This window comes from Anser anser (assembly GCF_964211835.1).
Source record: "Anser anser genome assembly, chromosome: 1".
NCBI lineage: Eukaryota > Metazoa > Chordata > Aves > Anseriformes > Anatidae > Anser > Anser anser.
Genome location: NC_139720.1, coordinates 133,359,740 through 133,373,825, shown reverse-complemented (window position 1 = coordinate 133,373,825; position 14,086 = coordinate 133,359,740). Strand labels below are relative to the sequence as shown.

The window sequence follows — 14,086 nt, the reverse complement described above, 5'->3', positions numbered from 1 at the left end:
GTGTAAAATTTCAAAATCCAGTGGTGGAAGTCTTCTAAGACAGGACCACCTGCTGTGTTTGCTGTTCAAATTGCTCTGTTACTCGACTTCTTCTTCTGCAAGTTGAGAAGGATGGAGGAGGCCACTTGGTTAAAGTGTTACTTGGCTTTAAGTCACCACTTTCTTGGTTTTGCAACAGCAAGGTGTTTTTTTTGTTTTTTGTTTTTTTTTTTGCAAATGTCTTAGAGTAAAAGTCTTCTGAAAAGTTATACGTGCCTGAATCAGGTTGGATCTAGAGAAAGCTGAACCAAGGCTGAACTGCTTCCACTTCTCATGAAATGAGGAGGAGTTCTTGAGACTGCCTTCTCCTGTGCATATCAGGAATTATCCTCAGGTTTTAACACCGAAGTAACTGTTGAAGGTTATGTATGAAGCTAGTTCTGTCACTGTACGCTGTCCCAGCAGTACTGGGGTTAATGAACAATTTACAAATAATAAATTCTTCAGGCTTTAAAAGTGTCTTCATGTAGCTTTTCTTACAAAAATAGACACTTTGGTATGGGACTTTAAATAAACCATGTACAACTGTATAGTAGGCAGTGATTACTTTGGCCAAAAAGCAGCTGAGTCAGCACAGAAGATGGTCTGAAACATTCCTTAGTCTTGTGCAAAAAAATAGGGAGTTCATTTGTATGGAGAGGACAGCGGTCTTCACAGTACCTGTGGTTTTGCAGACAGTGAATGGGATTGGTGTACCTAATCCAAATGGCAGGCAGCATTGCCTCTGTGCCTTCCAGTGGGTCTTTGACTCGTAGCAACTAAATCAGAAGCTCAGTCAGACAGGAACCTCCAGCGTTCATAAGCAGAAGTAAGTCTTGTCCTTAGTCCAGCCCAAAATTTCTAAGAGAAGGCTTCTGAATGTTTCTAAGCTCTGATACAGAATGACTTGGCAATCTTTGATTTTAAAAAGCTCTCCCCTAGCAGTATTTCAATTAAAAACTGCCTCGAGGAACAATTCTTTTGGGTAAGGTGGTGAGACTTGGAAATCCTGCCACAGAAACTAAGTCCGTGCCCTCGTAGCTACAGTTAATGTTGGACAACTACTGCCAAGTGATTGGATTTGCCCTTTGCAAGATCTAATGAGGAAATCATGCTTTAATACAATTTAAAGTATTAACATAAATCACAGGCAACATAATGCCATTGTAGAGGCAACTCAAATGCATTCTGCCACCTGGGTCTGTCACTTAGTTGGTAGCAGCCTGGTAATAAGGGCAGATTTTACTCTTTGTGCTGTGCTGAGCACTTAGTGATGTAAACTACAGTAATGGAAAAGCAGTGGGTAGGGGAGTGCAAAAGCTGCATGTAGGAAGCTCTGCTGGTGTTGATTGATGAGAACATTTTTTTAATTTAAACACTTTATTTTGTCCAAATCAGTTGGATTCGTATCAGCAAACCTGTCTTGTATCAAGAAAATCAAAGGATGTAAGTAAGGGACATCTACAGTGTCTACAAAGAATAATCTGTAGCTGTTCACTCTTCATTTCGTGCTGAAGGTAATGCTCCCTGTTAACCTGGGTTTGGTTTGCAAGATTAGACTGTAAATACTCTAAAGGCTAATGATGTGGATCAGTGCTAGGATGGGTAACTTAGACACCATTAGCTTGTACGTTTTTGGTCTTCATCATCATTAATTGTTTGAAATAAATGCAGCAATGAGTGACAGTTTTTGAGGTGACGTTGTCCTGGTTTCCGTGGCAGCAGAGGAGATGGTAGTCTTTCATAAGGATGATTTCCGTATTATTTTTTTTTCTGGTGACTGTTCTGTATGTTTTTACTGTCCAGCGCTTAGTTGCGGTTGGTCCATGTCCTTTCTACCCCAGCCCCCTGCTCCAGCACCGGAACAGCTCAAGGTCAAGAATCTGGCTGGTAAAGGAAACTGTTTTGTTTTGCATTAAGATTAATGGAGCTTTAAACTAACCAGGGGTGAAGGATTGTTCTGCTGAAATTGTTAAACACATCTACCCTTTTCAGCAGATATGTTTTTGTTCTCAGTTTTTAACAGTAAGATACTCAGTGCAAGTACATAATTCTTTTTTTAATGAAAGGTGAGATTGGGTATGTATTAAAGTGTCAATTATCATTAAGAACTTAAGGAAACCAGAGACCATAGTATTGCTCAGGAGGGGATTGTTCAGTTAGAAAATTACAGTCCTGTGCCTTTGTCCTTGTGTTTGTGGCATGTTAGATTACTCGAACAATGAGATACACTCACTGTGGTTCACTTTTCCAGGTGATTTGATGGAGACATGGAGAGAATGTAACGAAGGACCTCTGAGCCTTCCTTGTCTATTCAAAAGACGCAGTGGTTCCCACCTTTTCCTCTGAACATCTTCGGGAGTCTTTTGGGGAGCACTGTGGCAGCTGCTTAATAATTTGGAGACAGAAGAATCTCAAAAATCAAGCAGAGGTGTTTTGCCAGTAGCATGTTTTTCATATGAGAAATCAGTTTGCTTCTGCTGACGCCTTTCCCTAATCCCTGTCACCTTCCAGACACACTTTGTGAGGCACTGTGTCTGCCTTGCGCAAGTGTTGGGAGGCATGGCCAGCGTTATGGCTCCTGCCTTCTCTGGTCGACTCCATGCACAGCAGCGTGCAGCAGGGGCAGTAAAATACAGCATCGCCCCTTGGTTCTGGTATAGCTCTAGCTGACTACAACCGGGCAATAACTTGTTGGTCTCTCTGATGAGTAGGAGTTCCCTGCCTGCATGCTGACCACAAAAGCCCATACTGTCATTATTTGCTGAGAGGTTGTGCAGTCCAGGGATGAAATGTTAATGTTTCCTTTCAGCCGTATGCTTCCAAATTCTTGAGACCTTTTTTAGCCAGTTCACTCGCATTTATTTTTTTAGCCAGCCACTTGCATGGCTAAAGTATTAACATCTTCTGCTGCACAGTATCTTAGAGGTATAGTTATCCATTTTTATTTTCTTTCTGTAAGACAGATGATGACCCTAGGGGGTCTAAGGCAAAGACCGACAATTGGGGGTTTCTCCTGCAGCTGGAGTTTTCTAAAGAAAATAAATCAAATCTGAATTTGTACAGGAATGTTTGCCTTGCATTCCACACACTGAGTCAATTTATCTCAGGGGCTCTCTTTTTCCTCCTCCCCACCCTCTTTAAAGGCTTGGTGACTGGAAAAAAAAGGAGGGGTGTATGGTAGAGGGTAGGAAGAGATTGTAGCCACTGGTGCCAGGAATCATCAAGGAATGCTTAAGCAGTGCCTCTTGTGACAGCATCCAGTCTATTGCAAAAGCAGTATGTGCCATCTGGCTTCGATTTTGACTTAATTAAATGCATGCAGCCGTTTTTAACAACTCGGCTGAGATTCAGCTGTCTTGACATTTTGTAAAGAGCTCGAGTTTGGATTTTGTTGGGGAAGCTACAATAGTCACCTGATTTATGTTGTTCAGTTCCCTTTCAGTGTGGTCCATTGCAGTTCGCTGATATTTGAGTGACAATTCTGTTTAAATAAACTGTTTAAGACTTGCTGACTCTTGGAAGTCTAATTCAGTAGCGTTTTTTCACTCCAGGTTCTGGGATTTTTCTTAAAACTGCAGTTATTGTGGAATTTTTTAATGGCAAAAGGAGATTTTTAAGTTCAGCCAAGTCATTTGTCTGGGAAAAAGGCAAAGCTTCTTTGTTGAAGAAGTTAGGTTACTCCACCCAAAGACTCCATATCAATGGGATTTTAGCTCTGAGTGGGGAGGCAGGAAGGGGAAGGATGGGGGGAAGGAGGGGAATGCTTACTTTGCTAACAGCAGAATCCTTCTTAATGCAGAGAATAGCAAGGAACTACTTTTCATGGTCAAGCAAACAGTCTTGCATTGATGAGAGTGTGTCCTTTAGTTCTCTCATCTGTTGTTTCATCAGGCACCAGTACTCAAACAGTAACTTCCCTATGTGGATGAAGGATGTTGCAAAAAATCTCTGCAAATTTGGATCCATGAAATTGTAATTTTAAAAAATATTCTGTCATTCTGAGTGCTAAGTATCTTGATTTTGAGTCTTTATCATTTTGATCTTTTACAAAGGAATAAAAATTCCCAGGAACAGTGTTATTGTTATTTAGTGTCTACGTGAGATTAAAAGCTCATTCAGTTGTCCTTTTTACTTTTACATCATTTTATCAAGTTGACTAGTGATACTTGTGTTAATGTAAAACCTGTTTTCTGCCATGTTTCTAAACCTCCCAAATGGTCAATCTTTCTCTTTTTCATCCATCTATAGAGGATTACCCCATTTGTTCCCATTTTTGTCCTTGGAAGGGTGTATTCTTGGAACGTCCTTGCTGAAGAGGGAGTAGTTTTATAGTTAGGTGTGCAGGAGTGTCTAGGCCTTTTCTAGTTCTGTATTGTAATAAGTGTTTTTGCCTTCTAATCTTTCTAGATCTCTTATTTTTAGCAAGTTATCCTTGGCCAGTTGCCACCCATTGTATAAATGGAATTGTACAGCTCTCATTATGAAAGTCAGTTTGCGTAGACCTCTTTAGCTGATTCAGTAAGTACGATATCCAGATCCCTCCTGCTGTGTCTTAACAGCTGTGCTGCAGGCTTGGGTTAGCTTTAACATTTCGTTTACATGCTTTTCTTTTTACCCCTCTCTTGCTGCAAAACAAACAAGCCCCCGATCCCGTGATACTGTGCTGGAATGGGTCTCTGGTCTGCTTGTTTCAAGAAAGAGCTTTTGGAAATGGTCTGCATGACTTCACATATCCATTTCCCTTTACCCATTCATGCCTGAAATCCAGGTTTGTGAGAAAATTGCTGTTTTGACAACCTCGCTGATTGGTCCACTGTCTGTGGCAAGAAAATAGGATGAAGAGAGAGCTGTGAAACCTCCTCATGCAACTCTTCAAAACATGTCCTGAGCCTGGCCTTGAGAACCTTGTTCCCTGCAGTGGGGGGCTGTTGGATTTCTTCTTTCAGGCACGCTGAATTGTTGGCCTCTGTGTTCAGAGTGATGGAAATGCTTCCAAATAATGCTTCTTGCAGAGGAGGCACGTACTAGTGGTAATGAAGCAACATCTTCCTTCTAATCTGATTACTGTAGGACTAATTGACTGAGAGCGATTGAGAATGGAAGAACTTTAATTTCTTATTGTGCACCTGCACGTGTAATCATCTGGGTAAGGGGAGGCTGGGTATTTTGAGCAGCTTGGATTGTTTGGGATGATTTTCTCGAGATCAGTGTGCTAGTATGCATCACATCTGCATTGTTATTTCTATTGACTGCAAAGTTAAATACTTGGATGGAGAAACCCTCAGATCTTTCCTTTCATTGATTATGAATTGAGTATCAGAGCATGAGAATTTTTTGCCTAGTGTGAATATGTTTAGATTGTTTTGCTTGTGTTTCTCCCAAGCTGTTTTAGTGGCATTTCTGAATGGGCTCTCTGGGCTCTACTCTAATGGTAGACATGCCCATGTATAATTTTGAGAAAGCATTTTTCAAGTATTTCTACTTTATCCTGGTTTTTGGTGATTGACCAGCGATATAGCCAAACAATACTCATAGCTTTGCTTACTGTGAAACAGGTAAGCAAGGCGATGGAAGCCTGAATGTTAGAAATAAATCTTCTCAAGGAAGAGAAGATTGTCTGATTGTTCCGTGTTTCCTCCCTGCCCACATATTTGTTTGTTGGAAGGAGGCTGTACAGGACAGAAACTCAAGACAGAATTAGGTCGGAGTAAGAGGAATGGAAGTGATTCAAGCTAACAACTCCTAAATAGTCGAACTGAAGTTGGCTACAGGCTTACGTGGCACCTCTTGTGATGCTGGATTGCAGAGCATCAGTTGGAAGACCCCTAGGAGACCCCTAAACTAGAGAGAAGTGCTTGGTTTCAGTGATGGGCTGTGATTCAAGCAATCAGACACAACACAAACTGCTGAAAAGTGTGCACACACAAGATGATTTATTATTTATGTATGTATTTAGGCAACAGTTGGAGATGACAGCACAGTTTTCTCCTCAGCATCAGAGCCACATTACTTTTTCAGTTGCCTACCACAATTCTGTCTTTGTGCTGGTGTTTTGAAAATTTGAGTGTAGGGGCAACATACTTAATAACCCAGTAAGTAGAACATGGTATTATTTGAGGAAGTTGTTCCTGGAAATTCAGATAATATCAACCCTATTTTGGCCTGTTGGGATTAGAGGAAATGACCATCAGGCTTACGCTGAAGCCAGAGAGGTTCAAAGTGGGTCTAAGGAAAAACTTTTTCACCATGAGGGCAGTCAGACATCGGAACAGTCTGCCCAGGGGAAACTGTGCCTGTCTTTCCTCTTGAAAATTTTGCATATTTATATAAAATGAGACTTTTTTGAAATGCCACGGTTCATATGTGATAAGTAGAGAACACACAGAGTTGAAGAAATGAGGGTTCTGTGTCTGCAGGCACCGACCTGGAACTGAGGCAGGAGGGGGATTGCTGGAGGCTGTAGCTAGGTTATGCTGAATTTTTTAATGTTTTAGGTTATTTTCTGCCTGATATTGTAGCAGAGGAGGCTTTGGACATTACCCATGCAGAAGATCTAAGAGCTGGACCTGCTGATGAGTGGTTCAGCCATAGAGTAGATGAAGAAGGATGTAAAGTGACTGAAACCACTGTTTCTTTGAGTTGAGACTACCTCTGTGTGTGTCTCCTTTGGCTCTGCTCTTGTATGAACAGTAGTCAGCTTATCTTCTCTAACCTGTTTCTGAGTTGTGACTTCTGATGCTTATTCATCCACAATTTTCATTTAGGTTATGTTCTTAAATGTTAAGCAAAAATGCTTGTTTTTGCACTTCTCTAGTAGTAGATGCTCCCCATTAAGGACTGAATCCATACTTTCTGTTCTGATTAATCACAGTGTGTCGTCTTGTGTACTTCAATTGTAAATTCTCTGGAGGAAGAAACAGTCTCCTTGAACTATATTAATATAGTGCATAGTAGACTGAGGTCTTGGTGCTTGACTGAAGCTCTGAAAGACCACAGTGGTGCAAGCTTTTCATTGTTTGTACAGCTAACTGCAGTCCTAAATTTCCTCATCTTTTGGGGAACTGACTTTTGAACCTGAAGATATTTTTACTGTTGTAGTTTGCTGCACTTAGGGCACATACAAGTGCAGGCATATATGTGCATGTGTTATGACATGGGGAGAAAGGCCCCTAAGATGATTACCTTTAAGTGAATATCTTCATCATCCTTTCACATGTCTGATTGTGAATCAAACTGTTACTTAGAAGAGGCAGTTCTAGCCAAATAAGCTAAGACTGTAAAAACACAAGATCTCAAAGTCCATAAGTTTGACCTCTTCAAAAACAAAGGAAGAAGATAGCTGGCTTTTCTGTGATGTTTTTCATACAAGAATTCAAAACTTCTCCCTGACTGCAGTTTAAATTTTATTCAGAGAACCAGCACTGTGCCATGTATAAAAACATCTGCACATTGCTCTGAGAAATGCAGTGAACATCGTTTGCATGGCACAATTTACTTGGTCATTATAAAAGAAATTGTTTGTGATATAGAAAGTGATGATTGTAAAACACACGACAGTTACTGAAAATTGAAAAATAAAAAACATATTTGGAGTTTGAAGGCAGGAAAGCAAAAAACCTTTCCTCTCCATTCACAGCCTTTTCCTTTGATTATTGAAGAAGAGAGAGGGTCAACACATAAATAACAGTGAGGAGGATTTTTGAATGAGTTTTAAAATACATATGTATATATATTCAAAGAATATTTGCTTTAACATATTTTCAAGAAAAATATTTTGGCTAGCTTCATTTCTGTGCTCTGACATCTGCTGAGATTTTTAATGACAAGAAGAATGCTGATTTCAAATCATCAGGTTTTTGTTCAGTAATGATGATACATAATCTTCTTTTTGCCAACAAAAAGGCATATCCAGCAGTAAGTGTTGTAATAAATCTTGAGTGTGAAGTTTGGAATATATTTTGCCTGTTGTTTGGATGTGTGACAAAGGGAGCTTTTAATAAGGAGACTGTGTCTGGGAGAAGAGAAAGGTTAAAGCAAGCCAGTCTCATTTCTTAAATGTTTGGAGGCTGTAGACTTGTGAGAAGAGCAGGTCTTTTTCTCCAGTGTGGGTGGGCTTGGATTTCCTGGATTTTGTTGACTGAAACCTGGTCCACGATGTGTAGCCGTGGTGCATGAAGAGGGACTCGTTCCATGGCCAGAACAGAAGGTGGTGTGAACGATGGATGTGCCTTCATCGTGTAGGTACGTTCCTCCTGGGTGGGCACGTCCTGCAGCAGTAAGGGGTTGCTCGCAGCACTGCAAGTACTGCTCCAGCCATGCACCTTTATGGGCTGTGATAGAAATACAGATAACGAAAAAATACTAAGCATCTTTGTCACTTTTATTTACGAGGCAATGAGCAGCATGGAAAGTACCGTCACACCTGAGGCAATACGTCCATGAGCATGTTTGGGGAGTGGCCGTCTGGGCTCCGATTAACTCCTTTAGCATAGAGTCACAGAACGGTTTGGGTTGGAAAGGACCTTAAAGATCATCTGGTTCCAACCCCCTGCCGTGGACAGGGTTGCTTAGTTACATTGCTTAGATGAGAAAACAATATTATTTGTACAGAGACAGTAGTTGGGTATGCATATAGTATATAGATCCATTTTAAAATATGGGAGGGCTGTGACCTTGAATTCCAGAGGAGATTAAGTAGAATGCATCAGTAAAAGCCGTCTGTAATCAGATTCTTTGCACAGTTTTTCTTTTGGTGCTTTTGATCTGAGATGAAGCCAATGAATGATGTGAAAGTCGCCTTAGCAGAGCATGAAACTTCCTAACTTATTGCATGCATTTGGCACATGTTCAAATGGCTCCGTGTGGGGTCAGTTGTACTTTAACCTTGAGCTTTAGGCACGCTGCTGGAGAGTCCAAGCAATTTGATTTGTCCTCTTCTTTCCTTGGTTAATATATTCTGTCTTAAAAGTGAAAATATTAAACAGAATGACATTTTTTTCCTTCTTTCCACTAGTCAGATGTTAAATGTTATGATCTAGATAACTTATTTTTTTTAATCACTCTCCAAAGTACTATGTTAAAGCCATTTCAGTTTGGGAGCTAGCCAAACCTAGCTGAGGAGTTTCTTATCTAGCCTAGTCATTCTGCAAGCATTCCCTTAAAGCTCTCCTTCAGCCCTGAGAAATGAGCTGGTAAAGCTGCTGTGTCTCCGGTCTGCCTGCCCAGCATCTCAGCAAACTATGAATTTAATAGAAATGTCTTTGGAAGCAGTCCTATTTTGGTGTTGCTCAATAGCAAATATATCACAGTATCGCTTAAATGCCAACATAGGTATTCATGGTTGTCTCATACTACGGGACAGGGCTTGATGCATCTTCTGTAGCAGTATTTGGTTTGTTTGTCTGTCTCATGCAATCTGTACAGTTTCCTTTAAAAAAATGACAACAACAACAACAAAATCGAGCTTTTCATGACTGGTGTCATGTGGTATTTTCCATCAGTCTTAAAGAAAACTTGTTAAATTTCAGCATGTTTAGACATTACCCTAGCGTAATTCCTTAGTGCTCTCAAATGTTGCCAGTGCGTCCATTTAACAGAGAGGTGTTTTGTCTCTCCAGCCATGGAACAATTTTTACAACCTCTGGAGAATATACCTCCTTTGATTTGGGCTATTTTGCTTTGTTTCCTTCTCCCCAGCTAGTTATTTGATTTGGATCGCTTCTGTGCTTGGTGCCTTACTTCAGTCAAATTGCTCCCCAGTAACTCAGGCTGAATGCTTCCCTACATGTCTTCTCATGCACGCAGAAAAGGAACACTGCTCTCTGCAAAGTTCCTGAAAGCCATCGCTTGTGCTTCCGTGCTGTTGACCGAGCTGACAAGTGGGTTTAGATGGCTTGCAGGATGGTTCTGCGTTTTGTCTCTTACTTGTATCAGTTTGCCTAGCGTTTGGGATGGGGTCATCTGCAAGCAATGCACAGCCTGATACAAACAGCTGTACATTTATCAGCCACAGAACAACAGAGATAATCCCTAACTCCATTTTTATACAGCGTAACTTTTTGCACCCAGAGACTTGCTGCAGATTTGATGGGATTAGGAGAATCTTTGAATTTTTCAATGCTGTTAGTATTGCAGTACTGTAATATCGTAAATATTTCAACACAATTTGTACTTGAGATGGGTTTGTGAAAATGATAGTACGCTGCGTAGTGACACTCCAACGTAAAAGTGGTATCACTGGAAGCAAAGGGAAGGGTCTTCATTTTGGGGTGAAGAAGGAAAACCGCTGCCTCCAGGGTTCTCCAGTTGTTCCCAGGTCCTCGCACTGTCATTTCCAGGTCTGAGAACCCCAGCGTTTACAGCAGGCATGGCCAGGGCTGGGACAGCTGCCGGAGAGCCTTCGAGTAGGTGGGAGGCTGCGGTCAGGACCTTCTGTACAGCGCTGTGTTTGCACAAACGGGAACGCGGCTGCAGAGGCACTGAATAAATGTTTTTGCAGCCACATGTGCGGCACCTTGGGGTCGCTCGCTGCGCCCTAGAGCGGGCGTGAGGGGGCCTGTGGACAAGGAGGCCTGCGGGCGAGGAGGCGCGCTGTGCGGCGCGGCCTGCGAGCGTGGCCAGGCCGCTTCATCCCCGCGCTCTGCTGAGATGGCGGGAGGTCTCCTGGCCTTGCTGTACACCGAGGGATGGAAGTACCCTTTGGTCTTCCCTGTTCGGCAGTAGCGCAGCATAAAAGCAGGCCATGTCACTAATTAATTTCTGCAAGGGCACGTCCTTATTTAGCTTTGTGTTCTTTGGAGGTTAAGGGCAGTGCTCCTCCATGACAGGAGGCTGAGGGTTAGTTAGGTTTTTGCAGTTTGAGCAGTTTCTTAGAAAATTATGACATGTTGCAAAATGGAGTTACTTTAAAGGTGCCTTTTTAAATGTATCATTCAGTATACTGAAAATATGACCTTTCTTCTTTTACACAGGATTTGAATGTTTGCTGATAAACCTTACCTAAAACTTTTGGTCAGTAAATGAGCTGCACTCTTTTACTTGTGGTCTTGTGACAGAAGACTCACTGTTTGCTAGATGAGTATCTTTTCTGGCCCTGTGCTGTTTATATCTTAAATCCTCTTGACAAGCAGAGCAGCTATTGTGCTCCTTGTGTATATGTTAAATTAACAAGCTGCTTGTATTGCCTCCTCATCTAGATCATCATCCTGAAGACAAAGTGTTTTCAATTTGCAAAGCCAGAAGAATGAAGGGCTGAGGAGGTGCAATGTAATACCAGTGCTCAGGAACAGCATTACCAATTAATAACACTAACAGGAGGAGGAGGCTTGTGTTCCTTATCACGAGACCATTTTTTAAGTTGCGCAAGTTTTAAAACTCAGCCCATTTTTCCTTGTGTGCATTTGACAGGCTGTCTGTAAGAATCTTGAAAACGCACATTTGGATTTAGGGTGAAGTAAGCAACGTTATTATTCAGCTTTGAACTTTTGGTTTCCGGTTTGTGGGAAACTTTTTTTTTTACTATATTTTTACAGCTTTCAGCCATTTTAGTGAGTAGATCATAACATTATTAAGTACATTAACTTACCTGTTTATTCACTGCTTTGTGCTCAGCTCTTGAGAAATTGATACTGAGATAAGCAGCCATAGTTCTGATGTCAGATGATATTGCTGGCTCTGTGGCAGCAGACTGTCTGGTCCTGTATCTTTTAGATCACTGTGGAGAACTTTGCATGTGTGATAGAGTTCATGCTACCTGTCTCCTTGAGATTTGCTTACAGTGAAGCAATGAAGGGGGTAAAACTTGTAGCCTTTAATACAATCAGCACTATAGTGGCTGTGCCATGCAGGACTGAGAGGGTAAACCTTTGAAGCAGAACAAATGGACTCTTCATAGACTTCCTTTCTTACTCCTAGTTGAACTGCTGTGCAACGTAGCTGTGTATTGGACCCCAGAAGTACTTCAGTCACTTTTGTTAATAAATAAACCAGCCAACTAAGACGCCAGTTCTTTGTATTTTGTACCTTACAGATAAATAGTATGTATGGTACTCCAAGTGCAGCAGTATTCCAGGCATAGTATATATGGATATTCCTCTGGACTACAGACGAACTTTAAACCTCGTGGAAGAACCACTGTACAAAAAAAGTTTGAAAATATGAATAGTAAAAATGTGAAGAATTCAGAGTATATGTACTAAAACAGAGAGTGCTTTCAGAAAGTTCCTTAAAGTTTGAATGCAAATAATAACTACAGTAGATAACTAGAAAAGGAGGGAGGGGAGAGGGATTTCTGTTTGTAATGAGGAAGCTATGAATAGAAGATAAAAACAAATTTGTGGCTTGGATAACCGCGTGGAAGAAGCTGGGAGATTTATTTGTAAACTTAAACTGGATGATGCCCAGACAAGAAAAGACCTATGGTTGATAACTGTCTTTTGTCCACTGTTGTTGTAGCTGTAAAATCCTGGATGTAGCCAACCAGTCTCTCCAGTTTCACGTAACTAGCTAAATGTTAGAGTAACAAGTTTCCTGCTTTTTCTGTACAGAAACAGGAGCCAGTGGGTTAGGAAAGGAAGGAAATAAGAGGTATTGCCTACTAGAGACACCATGATTGCTTCAAGTAATGTCCATGCACTTGACATAGTTTCATGAAGTGTCTCCTCTCGGTTACTTCTCACAACTTGGAAAATAAAGAATGTGAACACAGGAGGAGCTTTCCTCAAACAAATAAATGGGAATTACAGGTCTTTCATAGCACAGTTATCTAACTTCCTGCTCTTCAGTGTTACTCATGCTCTGGAAACCCCCTAATATAAAAAGCCGCAGTTCTTCCCTCTGTTGAGCATCAACTGCAGGCCATGTTGGCACAATACCTTGGCGGCTTGTACCTGTTATGTTGTATGGATCCAGGCCAACTTAAATGGACGACTGCTAGCCCACCTCTGCCTTCCTGTATCCCTGAAAGAACAAATGTGTTTTTCTGCGCAGGTCAGTGGAAGTGAAGCTCGTTGTTCAGCTTAGCGGGAAGCTGAGCGTTTAGGGATGTACTCCCAGAAGGCGAATCTGCACTTCTGGAGACAAAAGACAAGAACAAAAACCAAGGACGGGGGTGCGACTTTCCTCCAGATTAACACAGCTGCATGCCTTTCTGATGTGTCTGTGTAATGCTTTTCTCTTGCCAAGGTGCCTTTGAAGGTACAGACGTTTGTTTCTGAAACACTAAATGTATGTATACAAAAGGAACTAAGTCATCTGAATTCACACTTCCTGTAGTCCTTAAGCTGTTCTTGAGACAGAGAAACTAACAAAAATACAGGGAGTAGGGCTGTCTTAACTAAAAACAAAAAAAAAAAGGTTTTTTTTTACTGATCTGTTTAGTAAGAGGCTTGTAATATATTCTTAGTTTAACTTTGATCTGTAGTAATAATACACTCTTCTAATATTAAACAAACAAAAGCTCCAAGTCTACTCTTAAGCATGCCATTTGTTTTACCTGTTAAAAGGAGAAATTGCAGTTCTTAACAAAAATAGCAAGGTTCGCCTTCAGAAGCTGAGATAACAAATACTAAAAAAAAATACATCAGCGAATCTTCAGGTGCATAGATAGGTCAAACAAAAAAAAAACCCTAAGGGTTTACAAGCTGGTCGTTGACTTTTGGAACCTAGAGTTTATAGCAGCAAAGTGCTTGAAATAGGTAATCCAGAAACCTCTCAGTCGAGTGAGGAGCTACTTACAGAAATATCCCAATGTGAACATCTCAGCACAGAAACAGTCTGCATTCTCCCACACTTACTCAACTGCGAGAGTCAGGACTGCAGTAGCAATGTGCATTTGCAAACCACAAGCTTAGAGTGAACACCTGTTTATGTTTTTCACTCCCCAATTCTTTTTCCTTCTTTCTGAGTCGAGGCATACTCTCCCTGTAAACACCAAGCCAAAGCAGTCAGTAGCAGAAGTGATGCTTGCTCATCTTTTATGTTCTATCCAAATTTTAGGGTGCCCCTCCAGAAAGTGGGAGATGCTTCCTTCCTCTGCTTGGGGGGGCTGAAACCCACCCCCCTCCAG

General features: G+C 41.3%; 1 protein-coding gene and 1 long non-coding RNA gene across 5 annotated transcripts in view; both read left to right on the top strand.

The window, feature by feature from the left end:
- LOC310895561 overlaps positions 1-12,908 on the top strand; it is a 36,937-nt gene extending 24,029 nt beyond the window's left edge. Inside the window, exon 2 of the long non-coding RNA XR_014580771.1 lies at positions 1,417-12,908. This is a non-coding gene — a long non-coding RNA (uncharacterized lncRNA). The remainder of the gene's footprint in view (positions 1-1,416) is intronic.
- SHROOM2 (shroom family member 2) overlaps positions 1-14,086 on the top strand; it is a 126,888-nt gene that overhangs the window by 24,405 nt on the left and 88,397 nt on the right. The window lies entirely within an intron of this gene.